At 35.8% G+C, this 25991-nt stretch overlaps 1 protein-coding gene across 1 annotated transcript in view; it reads left to right on the forward strand.

The window, feature by feature from the left end:
* Nucleotides 1-2926: 2926 nt before the first annotated feature.
* The window catches only part of Pik3ca (phosphatidylinositol-4,5-bisphosphate 3-kinase catalytic subunit alpha), a 78437-nt gene continuing 55372 nt past the window's right edge, over nucleotides 2927-25991 (forward strand). Inside the window, exon 1 of the mRNA XM_046466857.2 lies at nucleotides 2927-3082. The gene's annotated coding sequence lies outside the window, so the exon portion shown is untranslated. The remainder of the gene's footprint in view (nucleotides 3083-25991) is intronic.

A 25991-nucleotide genomic window follows, 5' to 3' on the forward strand; every position in this document is an offset into this window, starting at 1 on the left:
AAATGAAAACTAATAAAATTTGTCAATGCTAAAGTTCTTCAGATTAAAGAGAAACGATAATAGAAAGAGTATAGCAAAGGAGTGGTAAGAGACAATGGAAAGCATATATGGTTGCAAGCATTCTTTTGACATTTTATTTGAAATTGTATAATATTAATACAAGTACACTTTGAACATTTATGTATAGTAGAACCCATGAAGCAACTACAGAAGGAGAAGGAGAAGAAGAAAGAGGAGGAGGAGAAATATGTCTATCTCCCCAAAAGACAATATATAAAGTGTTTAAAGTGTTTAAAAATGTTCAGCTATTTCGAAAGAAGGCAGAAAAGTAGGAACATTAAAACAAAAACATAGGGGACAAATAGAAATCAAATCACAAATAGTAAGCCTAAATCCTATACCAATAATTACAGTAAATGCAAATCATCTAAATACAGCAATTAAAAGGCAGAGATTGGAGGTTCTTTTAAAAAAGACAATATATGCTACCTCCAGGTAATCCATTTTAAATACACAAAAAAAGATAGGAGAAGATATAAAATGCAAACAAATCAAAAGAAAGCTGGAGTGGCTATTTAACATGAGACAAAGTTGATTTCAAAAGAAGGATAGAGAATGTGGCTCAGTGGTAGAGTGCTTGCCTAGCACACATAAGGCCTTGAGTTTCATCCTCAGCACCACAAAAAAAGAAAACGAGGAAAAAATTGCAAACATTTCTTAAAATATGATGAAACATGTAAGATCAACGATCACTAAAGAAGCTAAAGGCATAGACTGTGAATTAAGTAATAAATGCTATTCCCACACCAATAAATACTTTCATGTACTTTTTAAGAGGATGCATTCTATCCCGTGTTTACTCCTAGTCTGGAGGAAGGCACTGGTCTTGCATGGGCATGTGGGGAAGGCTCACTGGAATCCATATACAGGTGTGTAAATTTTTCTTCTTCGAGGGCATTTCTTTCTTGAATTTTCTTTACCTGCTCCCCTAAAGTATCATCCAATCATTTCAACTGCAAAACAACAGTAAATAACATATATACAATCTGTCAGTCATTGCTTCACAACAGGTATGCATTCCAAGAAATCTTTAGGCAATTTTCATGGTGTAAATACATAAGAGTGCATTTACAGAAACTAAGATGACTACGTCACTATATGATAAAAAAAAAATGTCATACATTCAAGTACCAGATATGGCACTTTCTGCTTTTAAGACATGATTTTATAGCAAAAATCATATAATCAGCATCATCTTACTTATTAAAAATAAAGTTTAGAAAGAAAAATTTCTTTGGCGCGAATTTTCCCCACCAAGCACTAGCTATTAATATTTCCTAGAACTTTGTGCTTGAAAACACTACCTTAAGATCCTAAGATTTATCTTGACTATCAATTCAATGTTGTTTTTAATTCTCTGCTCCTGAATAACACAATGTTCTGAAACTACTGAAAACACTAGGTCAAGAAAAATATCAAGAAACATAAAACCCTAGAGTGTGAGATGAAAACCAGTGCTTAGGAAGAAAGAAAAAACAGGAAATACAGAAATACACTCAAGTGAAACTATGACCACACAGAGGATTGGGTCTCATATAAGACTGGGTTACAGACATGTCGTGTTCAAGAAGACTGGTATTGGTCGTTTTGCTTCGGATGCTGAGTAGACTGTAACATCTCTAGAGAGGGACACTTCCAAATCCTATGGCCTTAAAAATTCAAGGGGGACGAGACGCGGGAGAACTTTTATCTCAGACTCCTGATCACCACTTCTACCCCTTTTCAAATACAATAAAAGACCACTAGAGGGAGAAAACTCAGAGAACAGGAGCCTTAGCAGTAACCTCAAAAGATTCCATTACTGTACTCTCACACAAAAAGAATGCTATGGTACGCAACACCGAGACACCAAACACCCAGAATCTAGTCTATAGCCAATATAGCTTTTCTGAAGCTTGTTGACTGTACGTGGAAAACAAACAAACAAAAATTTCTCTGAATAGTCAAGACGAGAATCCTAAAAATTAACTCAAATTAGGAGAAAAAAAGAGCGGGGGGCACAGTAGAGTCTTCCCAAAGCGAGTCAAAGGTTTGCAGAGGCCTGTGGCAGTGCGTTCTACCTTCGGGATAGGCTACAACCTAAACTAATGTTGGTAGAAGGACGCGCAGCAACTCTGTAATAAGCCTTCTTTACAGAATCGACAGTCACTTTTGGTTAGCCACTGACAGCGGAGGTTAGTCACCGCGGTCTCTTCGTTTTCCCCCAACTAATCTTTCCTCTATGGGCATAAAAGTGAATAAACGCACTCGCTCCCAATAATCCTTTCTATACCTCTACCATAGCCTGCCCGTCTCTTGTAGAAATAAATATATGACACATACGCTGTCCTAGGATGACACAACACCCTCACTACTGCAGAAGACCAAGCATCAACAGATACACGCCAAAAACCCAGCCCCACTGACACCCCCACTCCGGGCGGAAAAGCATAGCGCAGGCGCAGTAGCACGCTGTTGGACGCTTTGCCCACTTCCCCCGCCTCCTCGCCTCAATTTCACTTCCGTTCTGTTGCACATCTACTTCCGGGGCATTGCAGGCTCGGCCCCTCCTTAGCTCTAACCCTCTTCTGCCCGAGGGGGGGGAGTCGAGGGGGTGGGGAAGAGTTCGTTGTTTGTTTACACGATGTGAGCGGAAAAAGAAACCAATAAAGTTTATTCTGGAAACAAAAGGAAAAAAAAAACAGGGGCGACAGAGAAAGGAGACGGGGGCGGGGGCGTGTGGCGGGGGCTAGCGAGAATAGCGAGCAAGAAGGAGAAAGCGGCAGTTCCGGTGCCGCCGCTGAGGTCTCGGGCTGCTGCTACCGCGGCCGCTGGGGCTGGGGCTGGGGCCGCCGGCGAGGCAGGGCTCGGGCCCGGCCGGGCAGCTCCGGAGCGGCGGGGGAGAGGGGCCGGGAGGCGGGGGCCGTGCCGCCCGCTCTCCTCTCCCTCGGCGCCGCTGCCGCCGCCGACGCCGCCGTCGCCGCCGAGTGCGGGGCTGGGACCCGATGCGGTTAGAGCCGCGGAACCTGGAGGAGCCCCGAGCGTGAGTACAGCGCGGACTGGCTGGGAGTGGCGCGGTGGGGAAGGGGACCGGGTGAGTGCCGGGGACTCCTGGGCGCGCCCGCTGTGTTGGGCGGGGGCTACGGCCGGTCGTCTGCCAGCGTTGGCCCGCGGCAGAGTTCGTCTGCGATCGCCGCTCCCTCTGCCTCGTACGCCTCGCCTGCCCCTGGCCTCTCCCAGCTGCAGAGGCTAGGGCTCACCGCTGCCTCTCCTTTCTCCCTCCGGCCGCCGCCTCGCTCCTGGTTTCCTTCCTCTCCCATTTTTGGGGATGGGGCGGCTGGAGGCAGAGGAAGTGCACCCAGGGCCGCCGCCCCGGCCACAGTGGCTGGGTCTCGAGTGCCCCGCACGCCCACCCGGCCCGCGGGTGGCAGGGCTGCCGCGAGCACCGCGGCGTGAGGGAACTCTGAGCTCTTCAGAGGGGCTGTCACGCCCGAGTACTCTGGCCGCCCAGCCCGGCGACCCTGCATTCCCTCTTACTGGGTTTAAATCGCCCGGTAGGGGTATGGAAGGAAAACCTCTCCCCCCCACCTCACAGTTCCCCTCCCACCCTTCCTTTCGAGGTTGTTTTTTCCTTTTAACCAGTCAAACGTTTAGATCTTTCATTCATAGACCTGAGACATTGTCTCATGTGACTTGTGTCTTTACTAAGTCTTTTATGTGATGCCTGTTTCATAGCTCCTAAGTGGCTCAGAAAGATGGGGTAGCGCCCAGGATTGGGCTATGTAAACACCAGACGTTCAGCCAGTGTGTTTTGACCGCAGCTTGAGGGATTTATTTTAGGATGCTAGAGGAATAGTGGTGGTGGTGGCCAACCATGTTACTAGACTTGGGAATCGGAATCGAAAGCTATTTTCTTAGATGTCAGTAATTAGGGAACTGTTTACATAGTTATATAAAGGGTAAGGGGAGCACAACAAAAGGGGGCTTTGTAGAACAAGTCTGCATGTTCTTTAATGAATTAGAGTTGTGATTTCATCTTCGTGAAGCTTCCTCATTCCACCACTGCGCCTTTGTGCACATGCAGGGCATGGATTTGTGGGACAATGTTTTTGTATCATAGTTTGTGGAGGCCGGGTGGGAAAAACCCTAGAAAACTTGGGTAGGTAAATTTCAGGTAATCGGGTGATTTTTTTACTGCGACTTCTGAACCACTTTCGACAGTGTTGATCGTATGTTTTCGTGCTTAGAAACTATATTCTCTGGGTATTTGTTTACTTTGCACTGTACAGAATTCGTTTTTGTGTCAGACTGCGTATTCTAAGGAAGGTCCTGGAAAATACTTAAGATACCATGTTGCTAAATTAGTTTTGTTAATCAAAACACTTTGTGTTTTTAGTAATGGACCCTCAAAGAACTACAGTGTAAGATTTTGTTAGCATGACTGTATATGTAAATTTTAAAAAAATTTTAACTGAAGCATTGAATTCTGGTTGGTAGCATAGATCACCATCTAAACATCACATGTTCTGGAAAATTATAATTATCAGATTAACTGTTCTGCAGTATCATCAGTCAAAATTATCTAGAGAGCCGTGTGTGTGTGTGTGTGTGTGTGTGAGTGTGTGTGTGTGTCTCCTAGTGCACAAATGTGTGTTCAGTGTTTTTTGTTTTTGTTTTTTAAACTTATGGTTTGGGACAGTGTTTGGGGGGAAATAAATAACTTTACCCAAGTTACTTGTGCAGTTTTCAAAACAGAATGTTTTTCCATTAAAATTACAAAATTGGTGATTGAAAGAATGGTAGCATGACAAAATAGTAATAACAACATGATGGAAATAAGAAAATAATGAATGTTACCATTTTATAATCGATTAAGTATGAATTGAAAGGCAGTCCTACCAGTAGTAATTAAAGAATTTAAAATGAAACACATATAAATGCACAACAGTGATTTTATTTATCTAAAGTTTTTTTTTTTTTTTTTTTAATTAGGCTAATTGGATATAGCATTAAAGAAGTGCGGTTAAATACAAATAGTGTATGTAAACTGAAAATATACTCTATGAGAGTGTATATTCTCATGATATGTAATAGAAGAGCAGTGACTCTGCCTGGCTCTATGCATGGAACAGTCCTGGAGGCAGAGCTTCCTTCCTGTCAGGATAAACTCCTCTCCATCCCAAATCAGTATTCCTTTAAAAAAATAATAATAAAATAAAAAACACCTACATTTAGAAATAAAAAACTTATGTGATATAAAGTAGAGCATAATAACTTTTTTTTGCTTGAAAAGTTTACTTTGCAGCTTATTCCTCATTGTGCCCTTTACTAAATATTTTTAAACAATTGAGATTATCATGTAAAGGGCATTTGCTTTGTTGATCTGTTTATTTGAAGAGAGCTAACTTAGTCCCACTTGATCTTTTTAGCAACTAGAGTAGCATTAAAAGGATCAGTTCTCCATTTTATTTTTCTATAAATTCCAAAGTAGGGACAATTCTTCAAATGAAATGTGTTTCTTAAGCTTCATAAAAGATTTCATCTCCAGTGAAACTATGATCTTAAAATTTATTCTATTTTAGAATCATAAGTCTTTGGATATTGTGGCTTATATTTTATTAAAACAATTGTCAAATACTGTAAAACAGTTTTTTCTCTTGAGCTATATAACAATCCCATAGATGGGTATTACTATCCCTAGGAAATGATATTCTAATCTGATGTCGGACAATTAGCAGGTGACAGAATCATTGATAAAAGTAATGTTTTCTTACTCCTTTCATTCTGGTATAGTACCTCTAGTCAGCTCCAGCTCATTTTGAGAACTGGAGAAACCAGGACCCAGAGAGGTATAATTACTTAAGATCACCTTTTCTGTTTTGAAGTAATAAATATGCATATGTAATTCCCTTTATAGTTTAAGAGTGCTTTCCAATCCTAGCTATACATTAGAATCATCTTGGGAACTTTTAAAAAGAATACTAGAACCAGGTCATCCCTAGAAATTCTGATTTAATTGGTCTGAAAAGAAGTCCAGACATCTGTTTTGTTTGTTTTAAAGTTCTGGTAATTGTAATAGATTGTAAAGCCCTGTTATTCAAGGACCTATATATGATTTGGTTCTTGCTTCTCTCTCTAGTTTCCTTTTACCTTGCTACTCCCATGGCGCCCCTGGCCTTTGCATGTTTTCGTGTACAAATGTTTGTCATGTACATGTTAGTCATGTACAAATTTCCTGAAATATTTGTGCACTCAATTCTCCTTCCTTAACTATCTATCTGACTTCTACTCATCTTTCACATCTACTCTGAAAAATCCAGCCTGGGTTAAGTGTCCCTGCTTCCTGTTCCCATGGCGTCTTATACTCTCACTGTCATATCATTGACCTCACTGCATTGTAATTGCCCATTTATTTGTCTGTATCCTTCACTAAGCTGTAAATTCCATGACAGGGACTCCTTTCTATCTTATATGTGGCTGTATTTTTATAGCCAATCATGTCAGTACATTATAGGCTTTTGATTAAATAAATAAATATTTTGGAGACAAGATTTCTCTCTACAATATGTGATAATTCATAAGCATCAATTACATATTTATTCTTACCAAATACATTTAATATTTTTAGTCACTAAAATGTATAGCTTCAAATTGCCACACACATGAATTTCATTTGGAAACATTTGAGATGTTATAAATTATATCAAGAGTGACACTCTATCCCAGGCACAAATGCACACAGCCAAACACAAGAAGTGTTATTAGACACAGTACTGCACAGGAAATTGGGACATTTAAATTCAGATCCCCATTTCACATTGTGTCTTTGGCAAATCTCATCCTTTTCAGGCTTCATCCTCATTTGTAACATAAAGGGATTATACTAAAATGTTCCACTTGGTTCTAAAAGATCATGCCTTAAATTTCTGAGTACTAACAATATTAGCTTTGAAATCTGATATGCCTTAGTTCAAAATCTGGTCCTTAAACTTACTGGCAGGATTTCCTAATCTGTATAATGGGGGTAATTGCTACTCAATAATGTTATCATTGATGAATTAAATAAGATCAAGTTAGTTCTTGACCTGGATCAGGTACTTAGTAAGTGTTCATTTCTTTTCCCTTTAGGAGATGTGAAATATCATAAATAGGATTTAACTGGGATAAAAGATGATAGTTTATGTAATAAGTTCTGTTTTTCACCTTGCTAACTGCTAACACTGCAGGTGTGACTAGGGAGCAAAAACCACTTGGCTTTTGGTTTCATTTTCTTAGAACCCTATTCTATTGCCAGACACCCTGGTGTTGGTCATCTTGCTTAGGAAGTAATTAAACCTGGAAATTTGAACATGACAGGATAGCAAGTACCAAGCCGTTGATATATGTATATAATGGGGGAGAGGAGAATCTAAATTGATGACCTTATACCACCTCCAAAGATAAGTAAAATCATACTTGATCATTCAAAAGAAGGACACAGATTAAAGTGATTCATAAAAAAAGACCCAGAGACTGGTGAAATCTCTGTTTACCAAGCCTTAAAATTTGGATACCATTATTAAGTCATTTCCAAGCAATAAGGGAATATAGGAAAAAATGGTCTTCTGATTAGAGCCAGTTCCAGAAGATAGACACCAAAAGGGTTCCCATTGTCAGATTAGCAGTTGAAAGATATCAGCAAAATTGCTGAAATTTTTTTTCTATTTTCAAGCTATTCTTAGTTTTATATAGTGATTTTAGCCTTTATTTATTTGGTAATATTGAGAGCAATTTCACGTAGAGTGTATTTTTGCCTTGCTGAAGTTCTTTGTTATCAATATTATTTCTCTATAAATTAAAATTACTTGCCTGAGTTTCCCTTTAAATTTATGTGAAAAGTGAATTTTATTAACACCTTTTTGGAAAAATACTGAAATAAAAATTTAAAACCATGGGTAGGAGATACTGAAGTATTAGGATGTAAAAGAGAAATAGACAACATACAGTGAAGTATAAGGTTCCAATATGAAGACTGGAGGCTTCCATCAATCAAAATGGTCATTCGGGGCTGGGGCTGTAGCTCTGTGGTAGAGCACTTGCCTAGCATGTGTGAGGTACTGGATTTGATTCTCTGTACCACATATAAATTAATTAATTAAATTAAGGTCCATCAACTAAAAAAATGTTTTATAGCTATATTCCTTATTCACATTTAAACCTTTATTATGTGAAACAGTTGATCCTAATTAAGGAATTTTTAAGTGTTTTTCTTCCCCTCCCCACCTATATAGTTTAGGGAGTTTAAAGTTAAAATACTCCAATGAAGAGTTTGTAATAAAGTGGTGGCTTAGAGCTAGCCTTTTTTTTTTTTTTTTTTTTTGACCAAGGATAGAACCATTGAGCATTCAACCATTGAGCCACATCCCAGACCTATTTTGTATTCTATTTAGAGACAAGGTGTCACTGAGTTGCTTAGGGCCTTGCTAAATTGCTGAGCCTGGCTTTGAACTTGTGATCCTCTTGCCTCAGCCTCCCAGCCTCTGGGATTATAGACATGTGCCACCACGCCCATCTGGCTTGGAGCTATCTTTTTCCTCAAACTTAATATTTCTCTAAGTGAAGCTGTTTTTATTATTATTAGCCAGCTCATGTCTAAATACTTGAGACGAAATTCCAATCCCAGACTGCTACTTTGTGTGTGTAGAATATATTTAGCAAAAAACAAAGAAGTCAGCATTGTGACATGAAAAAAAAGCTGTATAGGATAGAATCATTGTGCTGTGATCATAACTCTTTCCTAACTCACCAGGAGTTAGAAAGATACAATGGTGTCTTATCAAGTACTGCAGAAATGTAGGGCAATTTTATAAAGGGGGTATTATACATAGATGTTTGAATGTTGTGTTCATTCTTATATTCTCAGCTCCTAGCATGGTACCTGAATATAAGCACTTTTTAATAAATTTATAATAGAATTCAAAATACTTTCCTTATATTTCTATCAGTAGCTATACACTTTTTAAAAATTGTAAAAAAAAAAAGGTAGTGAAAGATATATTGCTGCATACTAGTCTTAGTTGATTATTTATGAGTATAAATTTGAAGTATATAAGGAATGCTTTTCTATAAGTTGTTTACTAGTTGCATGTTTCTTTTGATATTTGGTAACTTTTTAAACTAAGATTTATAAGTGAAGGAGAGGCTGTGTGTTATGTTGAAAAGAACATTGTATCAGATATCAGACAGTGTGGATTCTGTATTAGGTTATTTACTAGCTATTTGGTCTTAGATCTTGACCTTGCAGGGCTTATTCCTCACCTACAAAATTTCTAAGGTTTTTTACAATTTCTAAACTCTATGAGACTTCTAGTATGTAAAGTCTGTTTCTGATTTCAGAGAATAAGCAAGCCACTCCCTGGAGGGAAGATAGTCTATATCAGTTTATTGTATTTTCAGAAGCTAAATTTTTTTTGTCCGCCTATTTGTACATTTTTGCATATTTTAAAGATTTTGTGTGAAATTCTATGTCAGACAAAGCTGATAATGGAAAAAAAATAGAATGAAAGCTTTTTTCTCTCTTTTTGAAACTATTAGTGACTTTGGAAAACCTAACGTTCTTCTGCAGGTATAGTCATTTTGCTTACTGGCACTGGGAACAGTCAAATGACTGACAACATTGAGAGTAGGTCATCACTCCCTCCACACTAGCTGCCAGGGTTATGAAGGTCAGCAGACCTGTCATAGCACCCTTAATAGCCACTGGACATCTTCCTTGTTAAAGACTTCTAGGAAAATATGTCCATAATTCCCTTGGTAATCTATTGTACCACACAGTTTTCAGAGAACGTGTTGCAATTTTAGAAACATAATTCCAGAGGCATAGTAAACTCTTTCTCTAGGTCTGTCCTCAGAAAAATGTATGTAAAGATGACAAAAATCATTGTCTTTGATCAAAAAGCATTGATGTTTATGCTGTTGATTTGTTGTTTTTATTATTGTTTAAATTACTTTCGACCTTTGAATATTTTTTTAACCAGCAAGCTGCTCAGGTAATGAGTTATTTTGAGTTATGTATTCATTTTTCAGCAAGCTAAGCAGATTTTTATGGCTTATTTTTCTTTTTTTTTTTTTTTTTTTTGAGAATTTTTAACATTTTGTTTTAGTTTTCGGCGGACACAACATCTTTGTTGGTATGTGGTGCTGAGGATCGAACCCGGGCCGCACGCATGCCAGGCAAGCGCGCTACCACTTGAGCCACATCCCCAGCCCGGCTTATTTTTCTTTGAGAGATCTTGCTTTTCTAAGTACTTTTCATGATGGACTTATTACAGTTCTAGACCTGAAAGTACTATTGTATTTCAAAACAACTGACTGCCATTAGCCTAAAAGTGAATTGTATTTTTTCCCTCTTAGGAAGTGAACTAGCTGGCAAGCTCAAAAACTTTGGAGTTTGTTTTTGTTTTGTTTGTTTGTTTGTTTTTGTTACTGGGGATTGAATCGGAGCTACTTCATTCAACCCTTTTTATTTATAGTTTGAGACAGGGTCTCTCCAATTTGCTTGGGGCCTTGCTAAGTTACTGATACTGGCCTTGAACTTGTGATACTCCTGCCACAGCCTCTCTAGCTGCTTGGATTATAAGCATGTGCCACCACCTACGTGCTGTAGTTTTTTGTTGTTGTTGCTTCTCAATCATCTAATCTATGAATATAGATTTATAGAATATATCATCAAATGTAAAATCAGCATTAATGGGAAAAATATTGAAATTGGGCACTACTTATAAACTTTAATCTGAAATGAAACCATACATGACAACAGAAAAAGAAAATAATTATATTTTGACACTTGTTATTTTTATGCTTATTAATAGCAATATCATTTTAAAGTTATTTTCCTTATGAAGGTTTTCTAAAAATCTAATGATTATTTGTACTTAAGACCCTCATAGGCACATCTTAAAGTATTTATGAAAGTAATGTTTGTATTCCTTTTTGTAACTATGTACTAGTTGTAAAAGTTGAATGTTACTTTTTAAAGCAGTATTTATACTTGTTTTGATAATAACAATGGTAGTAAGACTCAGTGATTTACAGTATTAGTATTTTATAGTGTGGAAATTGGTTAGTTGTTTTTTTCTTCATTAGAGATGACCAACTCCTAGCTTTCTTGGTTTATATTAACAGGACCCCAGATTTCCTCAAAATCATTTTGGATAGATCTAATGTATAGCTACAAACATACAGCTACATGTATTATGCTCTTCGCTTGTTGAGTATAAGTATCAGATACATAAGTTAGTACACTCTTACAAATATATTTTTCCCCCAACCAAAATTTTAGGGGCAAGTAGTCAGATAACAGGAAAGAATATTTGAAGTCTTACATAATCCACAAAGTACACTCAGTAGGCTTTTTAAATTTTCTTTTCCTTCTCCTAAATGTATATCAATGGTTAAGAGCATGTGCTCTGGAGCCAGACTATTGAGATTACTAGTTTCATAACTTTGTGCAGGTTATTTAACCTGTCTGGGTTAATTATTATCTGCGTGATGCATATTTTCTCATTTGTAAAAGAAAAGAATAATAACTAACTACATTATAATATTGTAATGATGTCTGAATAATACATGAAAGCATTTAGGACAGTGTCTGGTATGTAGTACTCAATAAATATTTTTAAACTCCTTGACAGTAAGAATTATGTCATATTCAACAATTTATTTTGGAGCTTTCACATTATATAGTAAATTGAATTCTATTTATTTTGAGAATTTAATAATGGATCCAGTATCTAGATAATGAATAATAAGGTTGCCTTCTGACAGGTTTAGAGTAGTCAGTCAGTTCTTCAGGGTTTTGTGTGTGAGTATGTTTGTAGTTATTGGTTTGTTTGTTTTGGTACTGGGGATTGAACCCATGGGTGCTTTATCACTGAGCTATGTCCCCAGCTCGCTTGCTTGCTCTCTCGCTCTTTCTTTCTTTCTTTCTTTCTTTTTAATATTTTGTTTTTAGCTGTAGATGGACACAATATCTTTATTTTTATTTATGTATTTTTATGTGGTGCTGAGGATTGAACCCAGGGCCTCATGCATGCTAGATAAGCATTCTACCACTGAGCTACAACGTCAGCCCCCAGCCCTTTTTCTTTCTTGAGACAGGGTCTCACTAAGTTTGAGACTAGCCTTTTGATCTCCTGAGTTGTAGGCATGCATCACTGTGCCTGGCTCTTTACACAGTTCTCTTAAAACTTTTAAAATTCATTTTAGCTCTGGGAATCTGAATTGGATTTCATACATAATACTTAGAAAAATTATCATTAGGAGATTTAACTTGATAGTAATGAAAAATTAATGGAAGGTATTAAGTAAAGGAGTGTGCATTTTTCACATCTATTCTGAGCTTCCTATGGTTTGATTTTTCTCTGTCTAGTCTTGAACTCTCAGAATCCCCAGCATATATCTTAATAATACTCTACCACTGGAGCAGTTCTTGTTTTGTGCTACTAGGTGTTTTCTTTTCCTTTCTTTGGGCACTAAAGACAATACTCATGTCATACTGTTGCACAGTAGGTGTATGATGTTGCTTTATACAGTTCTCATGTTCTTTTTAAAAGCTGCTTGTATTTATTTATTCCACTAGCTGTAAAGTCAATATTAAAGATTTTTACTTTAAGGTGTATATAATTTTGGTTGTTATACAGTGCATATTGACTGGACTGCATACAAATTTTACACTTCATTAATGTGAAAATAAGCAATGCAGCCATGAGTTTTGATTATTAACTTGAGTATAGCCTTTAAGTTTTTGCCTTTGATAACTAAAATAGCTTACTGGTGCCACTGATACAAGTTTCTATGGCATTGTTACCTGGTTTCAGTTCTGTTGTTGGTACTTTATGTAAATGAGACTATTAGCTCATATTTAAGTTTATGGTAAACACGTTTATTACATATATGAATATATATGACTATCATGTATGTGTGTATATGTATGTCTTCTTACCTTACACTTTTTAGCAGTTTTGGCTAGTGTTCTTTTGATGTTTTTTTTTTTTCAGGTATACATGACAGTACAATGTATTTTGACATATTATACAATTATGGAGTGTAACTGTTATATGTGTTATAAAATATACACACACACATATATATACATATATATACATACACATACACACACACACTTTTTTTTTTAGTTGTTTAGTTTTTTGGTGTTAAGTTGATGGACCTTTATTTTATTCATTAATTTATATGCAGCACTGAAAATCAAACCCAGTGCCTCACACATGCTAAGCAAGCACTCTATCACTGAACCACAATCCCAGCCCATAGATCTTATTCTTATAGTTGTACATGATGTGGCATTTCACTGGTTGTGAATTCATGTGTGAACGTAGAAAAGTTATATCTAGTTCATTCTACTGTCTTTTCTATTTCCATCCTCCCTCCCTTCCCTTCATTCCCCTTTGTCTAATACAATGAACTTCTGCTGCTCTCACCCTCCTTACTGTGTGTTAACATCCACATATCAGAACATTCAGACTTTGGTTTTGGGGGATTGGCTTATTACCCTTAGCATAAAAGTCTCCAGTTCCATCCATTTGCTGGCAAATGCTATAGTTTCATTGTTCTTTATGACTGAATAATAGTCTATTGTATATACATACCACTTTTTCTTTATCCCTTCATCTGTTGAAGAGCACCTAGGTTGGTTCCATAGCATAGCTATTGTGAATTGAGCTTCTATAAATATTGATGTGGCTTTGTCAGTGTACTATGCACTTTTCACATCCTTTGGTATAAAGTGAGGAGTGGGATGGTGGTTCCATTCCAGGTTTTCTAAGGAATCTCCATACTGCTTTCCAGTATAGTGGTTGCATCAATTTTCAGTCCTACCAGCAATGTATCAGTGAACCTTTTCCCACACAACCTTTTCCCACACATTTCACTTGTATTCTTGATAATTGCCATTCTGACTAGAGTGAGACAGAAACTCAATGTAGTTTTAATTTGCATTTTTCTAATGGCTAGAGATGTTGAACATTTTTTCATATATTTGTTGACCATTCATATTTCTTCTGTGAGGTGTCTTTTCAGTTCCTTTGCCCATTTATTGATTGGGTTATTTGTTTTTTTGGTGTTAAGTTTTTGAGTTCTTTGTATATCCTGGAGATTAGTGCTATATCTGAGTTGTTGGTGGCAAATATTTTTTTCTCATTCTGAAGGCTCTCTCTTTATGTTCTTGTTTCCTTTGCTGTGAAAAAGCTTTTTAGTTTCATCCCGTTTGTTAATTCTTGATTTAATTCTTGCACTCTAGTAGTGCTGTGGAAAAAGTCCATTCCTGAGCCAACATGATAGAGAATTGGGTCTGCTTTTTATTCTAGTAGGTGCAGGATCTCTGGTCTAATGCCTGTGTCCTTGATCCACTTTCAGTTGCTTTGTGCAGGGTGAGAGCTAGGGATTCAGTTTTAATCTACTACATATGGATTATCAATTTTCCCAGCACCATTTGTTGAAGAGGCTATCTTTTCTCCAGTGTATGTTTATGGCATCTTTGACTAGTATAAGATGACCGTATTTGTGTGGGTTTGTCTCTTTGCCTTCTGTTCCATTGGTATTCGTGTCCGTTTTGGTGCCAGTACCATACTGTTTTTGTTACTATATCTCTGTAATATAATTTAAAGTCTGGCATTGTGATGCCTCCTCTTATCATTTTTCTTGCTGAAGATTGCTTTGGCTATTCTAGGCCTCTTATTTTTCCAAATGAATTTTACAACTGCCTTTTCTATTTCTATGAGGAACATCATTGGAATTTTAATAGGAATTGCATTAAATCTGTATAGTACTTTTGGTAGTATGGCCATTTTGACAATATTAATTCTGCCTATCTAAGAACATGGGAGATCTTTTCATTTTCTAAGGTCTTCTTCAATTTCTTTCTTTAGTGTTTTGTTGTTTTCATTGTAGAGGTCTTTTACCTCTTTTGTTAGATTGATCCCCAAGTATTTTATTTATTTATTTATTTATTTTTGAGGCTATTGTGAATGGGATAGTTTTCCTGATTTCTCTTTCACCTGATTTGTCATTGGTGTGTAGGAATGCAATTGATTATGGGTGTTAATTTTATAACCTGCTACTTTGCTAAATTCATTTATGAGTTCTTGAAGCTTTCTGGTAGAGTTTTGGGGGTCTTGAAAATATGGAATCATCGGCAAATAGGGATAGTTTGAGCTCTTCTTTTCCTGTTCATATCCCTTTAATTTGTTTGTTGACAAATTTCTCTGGCTAAGGTTTCAAGCACTATGTTGAACAGGAGTGGTAAAAAAGGGCACCCCTGTATTGTTCCAGATTTTAGAGGGAATACTTTGGCTAATGTTCTTGATGTTCACAGTAACTCATTCTTCTCAAGTTCATGATCCCATAATATATATCTGTCATAATCCAGGATAATTATAAAACCCACAGGCTTTTAAAAACGATGTAAAATGTTTTTGTTATTACTTTACATGGAGATTGCTTCAGAAAGCATCAGTAGTTTTAGGCAATAATTGTTCAAAAATTTACATTGTTATCAAATAACAATGTAATTTATTTATTTTAAGTTGTTGATGGGTCTTGATTTTATTCATTTATTTATATGTGGTGCTGAAAATCGAACCCAGTGCCTCACCCATGCCAGGCAAGTGCTCTACCACTGAGCCACAACCCCAGCACCCATTGTTATTTGCTTTTTTTTTTAATATTTATTTATTTTTTTTGTTATCGGCAGACAGAACATCTTTGTTGGTATGTGGTGCTGAGGATCGAACCCGGGCCACACGCATGCCAGATGAGTGCACTACCGCTTGAGCCACATCCCCAGCCCTGTTATTTGCTTTTAAGAATGATTTTTATTAAGCATATTTCCAAATAAAACTATAGAATCTTATTGCATAATAAAACTATAGTGGTGCATGCCTGTAATCCCAGTGGCTTGGGAGGCTGGGGCAGGAGGATCACAAGTTCAAAGCCAGCCTCAGCAACTTAGCAAGACCCTGTCTCTGAATTAAAAAGGGAGGGAGCTGGGCATTTGGCTCAGTGGCTAAGCACCCCTGGCTTCAATGTCTGGTAACCACCCTATCCCCCCCCCACTCCTCCCCGCCCCCATAAAACCAAACTATAGAATTTTGTGTCCTCTTTCTGAGGTGGTATGCACAATAAAAAAATAACATGACTTTGGACTGCCCTAGTACTTATCAAGAGTTTTTTCCCATATTATGGAATTACGACTAACCTAGGCATTGAAGTTAGAAATTAATAACTTGCATTTGAACGTCATCACAAAGAATTATACCTAAAAAGCTATGTGAGAAAATTTTCTTGATTTTTCTGAATATATTACTGAGTATATTTTGAGTCCCCTCAAACCCAAACTTTAATATGAATCTGAGGAAGGGGAAATATCATGGGTATTTAAATTAAAGGATTATTTCCCTTACTCCTCATAATAATACTTGAAAACTCATGTAGTCTCTCCATTTCAAAGATTAGGAAACTGAAGTACCACATCAGTACATAGGAATCCCATCACATTTAATTTACAGGAAATCATCTGCATATACTCAAACATATGACAAAACAATAATTTAAGTATTATAATCACATTCTACTAGTGAGCTTTTGCTTCAAAGTAGACATGAATTTGCTGTCCCATCAGTTTGTCTTGTTGCCTAGGTATGAACATCTCACTGTGTTGAATGTGATTCTGTTACCAAGAATGTAATGTTCATACAACATGACCTCTGTTACACAGCCCAAAGTGCTCAAAGAAACAGCAGTTTGTTCCTGGAAGAGAAATTGCTATTTAGGCTTGCTCAGCCATTTTGTTTGTCTCCTAGGTGGCCTGCAGATATATGCCTCTAACAAGCTATCATCCGTGCATGTATATTCCCTTTGATACACACACCTTCACTCATGCATAAACCCACACCCTTTTAAATACATATATTTCATATACTTCACATGTAACTTTGTTGTTTTTAGATTGCTGTATATACATTGTGTCTTTGTACAAAATATTTGTGTACAAAGTAGTATTCAAAAACCTTATACATCTACTTTATGGGTGATTTAACAGATTTTTCAAGGAGAAAGTTGACCCTAAATATGCACCGACTGTATTTGCACAATCTCATTTCTAGAATGTAATACCCTGAAAATATCTCTTTTCAGTCACTAGCCATTCACTAACAAATTTTCAGGCTCCTAAAACAGAAGTAGTTTGGTCAGTGTCGCATAATTAGTAGACGGGTTAGTATTCTGGTTCTGGTCTAGAATCATAGCAAGTCTCATTAATACATCAAACCTTCCTTCCTCCCTCCCCCCATTTTGGAGAGATCATGTCTTCTTGGCCCCCTATCCATGTCTTTGATCAGGAAGCAAAAATGGCACATAGTAGCTTTTCTCTTTACAAAGGGAAGTTCTTGTCCACACAGTTTAGATAAGACATAAACTGGGTATATGTATGAAGGGAATGAATATCATCTAAGGAAGTGAGAATAACTTATAGATTTGTCACATTATTTACACTTTCTGTCTTTAGTATGTTTCTCTAGACAAAGGAATTAGCAGCACTGCACTCAGTGATTTCATATAATAAGTTCTGCCTGGTAATGTTGAGGGTTTTTTTTTTTTTTTTTTTTTTTAGCAAATCCATAAACTTAAGAATAGGCAGGAGAGAGAATCATAAATAATGGAAGGTCCAGTAGTCACCGGATGAGATGTTGTGAGATAGTTACGATTTCTAATATTCTATTTCCATTTTGTTATAATATGACTCAGGACTATTCCATCTGGGGAATGAAGCAGATTTTTCTAAAGTGCCTTTGAAATTTGGGCTGAGAAAATATTGTCGTTCTGTGTACATTTATATTTTTAAAAATAAGTAATTGAATTTATTCTATTTATTCAATATACCTCATGCTTGGCAGTATGCTAGACCCTTGATATATAATGATGAACAACACAAATATAGTCTGTGGATATAAGAATCAACATTTTCCTTGAAAAAAATCTGTTCAGTCACTCACAGCCAGGTATGGTGTTGTACACCTATAATAAAGTGACTCAGGAGGCTGAGGCAGGAGGATCACAAGTTCAGAGCCAGCCTCAGTGAGGCCCTAAGCAATTTAGTGAGATACTATCTCAAAATTTAAAAAAGGGCTAGGGACATGGCTCAGTTGTTAAGTGCCCCTGGGTTCAGTTCTTAGTACCATAAATAAATAAATAAATAAATAAATAAATAAATAAATAAGATAAAGTATTTTTAAGTCACTCACAAAAATTTTATATACAGTATTATACAGAAATGTTTTTGTACCAAGATATGTATACTTAACAATCTTAAACACGTAAGTTACCATTATACATTATATTCATGCACTGAAAAGGCACACTGTACCCCACAAATATGTACAGTCACCATGTGTCAATCAATTAAAAGTAAAGAATATACAGGCCTGTACTTCCATCAACTTGGGAGGCTGAGGCAGGAAGATCACAAGTTTGAAGTCAACTTCAGCAACTTATCTATATAGCTCAGGGGTAAAGCACCCCTTGATTCATTATCCAGTACCAAAACAATAAAGGGGAAGGAAGGATTATAGAAAAAATCATGATAAAGTTATATATACAATATGTAAAATAGTTATAGTATTTAAGAGGATGTGGGTTTCTGTGTGAGGTGTACATCTGTGTATCATAGAAAATACACATGAACAGAAACTAATTTGTGGTTATATTAAGCCATTTTTGCATTGTTAGTAAATTTTACTTGGTAATCATAAAATATACCCAATATACTATTGAATTATTTTTGCTCCTATTTTACTTAGAATTGCCATTTTGTGTGATCTAGGTACAGTTTGTATCAATACAGGAAGATATGAATTATAAAGAAGAGGAATACTGAAAAAAAAAACAATATAGTTCCCATTTTTGGCATAATATGATTGCCTTCCTAGAAAAACCAGGAAATTATTGGAGGGAATAAGAAAAAGTTTGAAAATCAGTAGTTCTCTTTTGATAGTAATAATTGATAGCAAATATAATAGAAAATCATTTATAACAGAATTTTTAAAATTATAGTGGTGAAGAATTCATGAATCTTTGTGAAGAAACCTAAAAATTTTTATTGGAACACTGTGGGTTAGGGAGAGGAATATCATGTCCCTGAATGGGAAATTCAAAATACCATTTTTTCTCATTAATTTACAAGTATATAACATAATTCTCTTTTTAAAAAATGTTTGAGAAATTAACAAGATAATTATTAATTTTGAGGGACTAAAACAGATGAAAGTGAGATAACTTTTGACTAAAAAACCAAGACCATTGACAGAAAACTCACCCTATAGCCCTGTCAAAAATCAAAATAGAATGTAAAATTAGAGTAAATAAGAGTTTGAGACTGGCATAAGCATTGATAGAAAAAATTGATAAAAGGGAATAGAGATCCTAGAAACAGAAACCCTGTATATGAGAAAAGTATCATAAGAAATCAGGAGGACAAGGGCATGGTGGTGCATGCCTATAATCCCAGTGACTCAGGAGGCTGAGACAGGAGGATCACAGTTAAAGCCATACTCAGCAATTTAGCGAGATCCTGTCTCAAAATTTAAAAAAACAAAAAAAAAGTGTGAGCATGTGGTTCAGTGGGTAAGTGTTTCAGGGTTCAATCCCTGGGACAGAAATAAAGAGGGAGGAAGGGAGAGTGGGAGGGAGGGAGGAATGGAGGAGAAAGAAAAGAAATGGGAGACTTAAAAATGTTTTGGGGGAGTGTCAGATATTTAGAAAAATGAAGTTACTTGAATCTTTATCTCATATACCAAAATAAAGTTTAGGTGGATTAAAGAGTCAAATGAAAAAGTAAATATCTTTATATTAGTGTTTTTAAAAGTTGGGAGTTATTTTGGGGTTTTTGTTGTTGTTGTTGTTGTGTGTGTGTGTGTGTGTGTGTGTATATATATATATATATTTTTTTAAATTTTGGTTCCAGGCATTGAACCTAGGGGTGCTTAACCACTGAGCCACATCCCCATCCTATTATTATTATTATTAATTTTGGGACAGGATCTTACTAAGTTGCTTAGAGCCTTGCTAAATTGCTTAGCCTAGCTTTGAGCTTGTGGTCCTCCTGCCTTAGCTTCCGAGTTGCTGGGATTATAGGCATGTGCCACCATGTCTGGCTCATTTTAAAAAGATATTTATCTGAATTGGAAGTACTTACAAGGGGAAATTTCATTGTATTTGCCTGTTAAAACAGTGACAGTCTCTTTTTGCACCCCCATGCAAATGAACAAATTAAAAGATGTGCAAAGCAGGATTAGAATTCGCATAAAAATGCAACAGACAGATGTTCATCTATAATTTTAAAGTATAACTACTTTCAGAAGTACCAGTTCTTTATAGACAAAAGAGCAAAAACTGAGAAGATGGGCTCATTTGCTAATGAGGAAATACCATCGTATAAGAAATGTTTTCTCCCCAACAGCTAATTAAAGAAGTAGAATTTTAAAATATATTGATATGATATTTTTACTTTTTGAATTACAAGAATATTTTTCTAATAGTGCTTACAATCAAAGAGTACCATGAAATGTGCTTGCTCATTTAATTCCATTGATTGCCTATATCGGTTCAACTCTTGGAAACCAAGTGGGCAATTTTTAGGCCTTTAAAACTAGCATACCTTTTGACCCAGTAATCCTATTTACATCATTATATAAGCAGTAATTTATGACTGCTTAAGTATTTAACACAGAAACTGTATTACATCTTCCATAGAACTAGGTAGTCATAGAAAATGTGTTTATGAAGCATTTACAATAATTTAAGGAAGTGTTTTTGAAGCGAAAAAAGGAAGATACCAAAATATATCCACTATATGAGTACAGCTATACAAAGGAAGAAACCAAAAAATATAAGCAGAAAAGAACTTTAAAAGAATATATCAAAAATGTTGATAATGGGGGGGGGCGGGGTGGGGTTGTGGCTCAGAGGAAAAGCTCTCACTTAGCATGTGTGGGGCACTGGGTTTGATCCTCAGCACCACATTAAAAAAAAAAAACTAAATAAAGGTATTGTGTCCACCTACGACTAAAAAGAATAAATGTTTAAAAAATGCTGATAATGGTTGTCTTAGGCATATTTTCACTCGGTTTTGTTCATTCATTTAATGTGCTGTATTTCCATTACATATAGGGCAGTCTTGTGCTCATAATAGGCACTTCAGTCAGCTTAAAGTGAATGAACTTCTATAACATTCATAGTTTACTTTCTCATTGAAAATAATACAGTATAATTTGCATCTGTTAAGTGTAATAAGTACTCTAGAAAGTAATCTTGCTAATAATACTTAACATTTAAATTTTGGTTTTGGAGTGTTTTCACAATCATCTCACCATTCCCGCCCCTTATTTATTTATTTATTTACTTTTTTCAAAGTGCTGAATATCAAACCCAGGGTCTTTCACTTGCTGGACAAGCATTCTATTCTTGTGCTGTAGCCCCACATTTTTTGTGACCTTTTTCTGTCCTAATATAACAACATCATTACTTACTTAAATTAGAAAATCCTGCTAATCTTGACTCTGTCTTCCTTGACTTGCCAAATCCAACTGATCACCAGATTTTAGGTATTCTTTCTTAAAAATGTCTCTTGATTTTATTTTTATCTTTTCTCATAATCACTCCCTTGGTTTAGTCCTTTCCTATATCACTGAAGTATCCCAACCAGTCTGTACACTTTGTTATCTCTTTTATACTTTTCACACTACTGCCAAAATTATTAGACAAGTAAATAGCTAGCAGAATTTTATGTACGTGCTGTAAGAAATAAGCTTTAAGAAAGAAAGCCAGGGAGAGACTAACATGGCTTCTATACTGTGCTACAGTGATCACTCTAAAAGACAAAATTGATCTGTTTAAAGCTTCTTAATTCCTTATGGCCTATATTGCTCCTTCTCAAACTTGGTATTTATGAGAATCACCTAGAGAACTTTTTAAAATACAAATTCCCTGGGTCCTAGAAATTCTAATTCAGTGGATCTGTAGCCTGAGAACCTGAATTTTAATAAGTGTTTCCTTTTATGATCTCAAGTACATGAGGACAAGTTGTTAGGGACACTGACCTTGGGATGAAGTGAATCCTGATTGATTTATTATAATGCCCCTCACAAATTGGCATCAGTCTACTTTTTTATAGTCATTTTCTGCACTTTCCTCTCACATAACACCATATAATCTAGCCACTGCGAACCACCTCAGACCCACCTAGATCTTTCAGAACTTCTGTCTGCTTAGAGACCCCTTTGCTATGGCTGTTCTTGCCCAGTAACTTGTTGACCTGGCAGCAAACACTCTTCAGTTTGTATGTGATCTGCGTAAGGTCTTCCTCTATACACTGACAGGCAGAGTCCATCTCTCCCTCCTCTGTCACCACTATTTATTACAAATACATGTGTTAAATTATGCTTACTTATTTACGTATTTTCCTCATGAGCCTGAGGGCCTCTTGATTGTGAGGGATGCTACTTTATTTATCTTAGACCTCTAGCATAAGCCTGGCATATAGTAACTGCGCAGTGAATATTTTTTCACGTGATTAGCAATTCAGTAAAGAAGGCAAGGGAGAAGTGAATTGTCTCATTTTCCATTGAGAACAGTGGGCTTTTGAGAAATTATGGATTTGTCAGGCGTTATCCAGCTTTTTTTTTTTTTTTTTAGATCTTTTCAGGAAATCTGTAATAGCACAATTACGCCCCTCTTTTTTTTTTTTTTAACATTTTGTGGCTCACATGTAACTGATCCATCATGTTTAAGGGAGAAGGTGTTTATTAAATTTTTTCATCATATTCACATTTTATAAATTAATGCCCATCCCTCCAGGACAAGAGCTGATTGCTGAATATTAAGCTGTGAGTATCTCACTTTCACATTCAACCTCCTGCATTCAGCTTTGTGCTGTTTATTTGTATCCTCTGCAGAAAACATATTGTGGGATGTCCACAAACACTTGTTTAATTAAATCAAACTGATACTTATATAGGGAACATTCGGCAACAAAACAAAAAGCTTTGTTATGTATAAGTATTCAGTTGGGTTTCCAAAGTAGTTTTGAAAGCTCAGTTTCCAAAGTTTAGATGTGGTTAGCCTTGCTGTAGACTTCTTTCTTAAGGTGTTGATGGAAGTCAGTGACCAGCTGCAAAGTTCGGATTCTGTATGCCATAGAATACATGTAGCTAGGGTTGAAACCAAATGTTAGCAATGAAATATTTAGTCCCAACTGTTCTTTTAAAAGAAACATTTTGGATAATTAGAGTCATCTTGTAATGTACTTATACCCAGCTGTCAGCTTTTTAATTTTTCTGCCAATATTTCTGGAACTGAAACCAAGAAAATGAAAGTTGGGGTGCCATGCTTTGAAATAAACTGAACACTTGGAAAACTGTTATATCTTAGAAGATTTCCAAAGTTCCTCAGTGCCTTTAAAGATTTTTCTCAAAAGTAGATATCTAATAATCATCCCCAATATTAAACTGAAATATATGCTTTAGTAAATGATAGCTTTTGAGAAGTAGAAAATTGCCTCTATTAGTAGTCACTAGACTTGAGGATTATTAAAGTAAATTTGAGCATTCTAATTCTAGTTTTGAAATTATCTGCTACTCTTTCTCAATTTTGTTACCATGTTTAATCAACATCTCACTGTCCCTTCTATTCTCCGTTTCTTTAGCTTTTGTTATCTTTCTACTTTCTACTTTTTCTACTTTTGTTATTTTTCTACTTTATATTCAATTTCATTTCCTGTCACATTGGCTTTCAGAAATATTCCTGATTTCTTACTGTCAAGTCTTCTCCCACCCTTCCACAAGAAGTATATCCTTTTTACATTGTCAAGTAACAATAACATTTACATTCTGTTGCATGCCCATACTGAAATCCTCTTATATTTTGACCATAGTAGGTGAATTTTAATAGTTGAAACTAATAGTATCCATATAATTATGAAAACTTGTTTCACTTTACAACCAAGTGAACTGTTGTGGTTAGAATTCTTTGAATCCATGTTCAGCATCACAAAAAATATTCTTAGCACTCAGGTCACATGGTTTTGTCTTTTCATATACTCCAGATATTTCTCAAAATTGTGCTGTTTTCTTCATTTTAGGTAGGATTTTACTATATATTTCTTGTTGTTTCCTCCTGACTTTTTAATTGTCTTCCTTTTTTTCCTATTGTGAGATCCTTCACATCCTTAGTGCTGTCAACTCCTCAGTTCTTTCATCTGTTGCTTAGAATCTGTTGAATTATTTTTCCTGAACACTTTCTAGTTTGGCCACAGATTTTGGTTTCTAGTTTGGGCTTATTACTTTTTATGATTAATCAATGTAAAACTATTCAAGGATTGCCTTTTCTAAATTATTTACTTGTGTTATTTGGCCATTGGGCCAGTATGTGATATTTTTCTCTTGCTTGACTCACCTTTACTAATAATTATTCAATTAAGTGCTTTAGAATTGGATCTGGGAAAGTAAAGCTTTGAGAACCTAATTGCCTGGAAATATCTTTACCCTTTTTTTTTCATTTTACATGATAGTTTCCAGGGTGTGAAATTCCTGGTCAATTATTTTCCAACAGATTTTCATTACTGCATAGTTTTGTACTTCTGTTATTGATGAGATTAGTGTTGTTGGTCTGATGATTTGTTCCTTTGCTTTTTACCTATTCCCTATCCCCTGAATATTTTTAGGCTCTTTCTCATTTATTGTTCTGTATAGATTCTTCTTTTTCTTAGCATTCTTCTTAGTGGCCCTTTGATCCTGAACATGTCTCTTCGACTCTGAAATGTTTTTCTTTATGTCTTTAATGTCCCTTCTTCCATTTTTTTCTTATTTCATAACTCCAGGAAATATAAGGACTTGGTTATTGGACCTTCATGATTCATCACAGCCTTTTCCTGATCGTTTTCTTTGCTTATTAGCAGGTTGTGTGTGTGTGTGTGTGTGTGTGTCTAATTTTACAAATCTGGTAGGTGACATGCTATATCATTTAATTTGAATTTTGATTATGAATAAAGATTTGCAGTTTTTTAATTTATTATTTTTTATTTTATTTGTTCTAACTAGTTATTATATGACAGCAGAGTGCATTTCATTTCATTGTACACAAATGGAGCACAACTTTTCATTACTCTGGTTGTACACGATGTTGAGTCACACTATTTGTGCAATCATACATGTACCTAAGGTAATGATGTTCTTCTCATTCCACATCTTTAAAGTGTGCAGTTTTGGGGGCTGGGGCTGGGGCTCAGAAGTAGTGCACTTGCCTGGCATGTATGAGGCACTGGGTTCACTTATCAGCACTGTGTACGTATAAATACAAAAAATAAAGGTCTATCAACAATTTAAAAAATTTTTTTAAAAAGATGTGCAGTTTTTAATTGGTCATTTACATTACTTTTTCTATGAATTCTCAATTCATGTGCTTTTTTTAAAAATTGTAGGTAGACACAATAACCTTTATTTTTTTATTTTTATGTGATGCTGAGGATCAAAACCAATACCTCCACATGCTAGGCAGGCACTCTAACACTGAGCCACAATCCCAGCTCCTATTTTGTGCATTTTTAATTAGGTCCTTACTATTTACTCAGTAGAGATTTCTCCCTTCATAAGTGAACATGAGGATCACACAATTTTTACTAGTTCATTTTCTGGTTTTGTCTATGATAGTTTCCCCTTACATACAGGAGTTCTTATTGTATAGTTGCATTTATCAGTCTTCTTTTTACTGCATTGTTACTTAGAAAGGACTTTTTCATACATTATGAAAAGAATCATCTCATATTTTCTTATAGAATTTTTATGAATTTGCTTTTATGTAGTTTTATCATATTAAGTAGGCTTTAGTTTCATGTATAAATTAAAAAC

The sequence above is a fragment of the Marmota monax genome, unplaced genomic scaffold (assembly GCF_021218885.2).
Source record: "Marmota monax isolate L192 unplaced genomic scaffold, Marmota_monax_Labrador192_F-V1.1 WCK01_AAM20220418_F8-fsc00074, whole genome shotgun sequence".
NCBI classification, from domain to species: Eukaryota; Metazoa; Chordata; class Mammalia; order Rodentia; family Sciuridae; genus Marmota; species Marmota monax.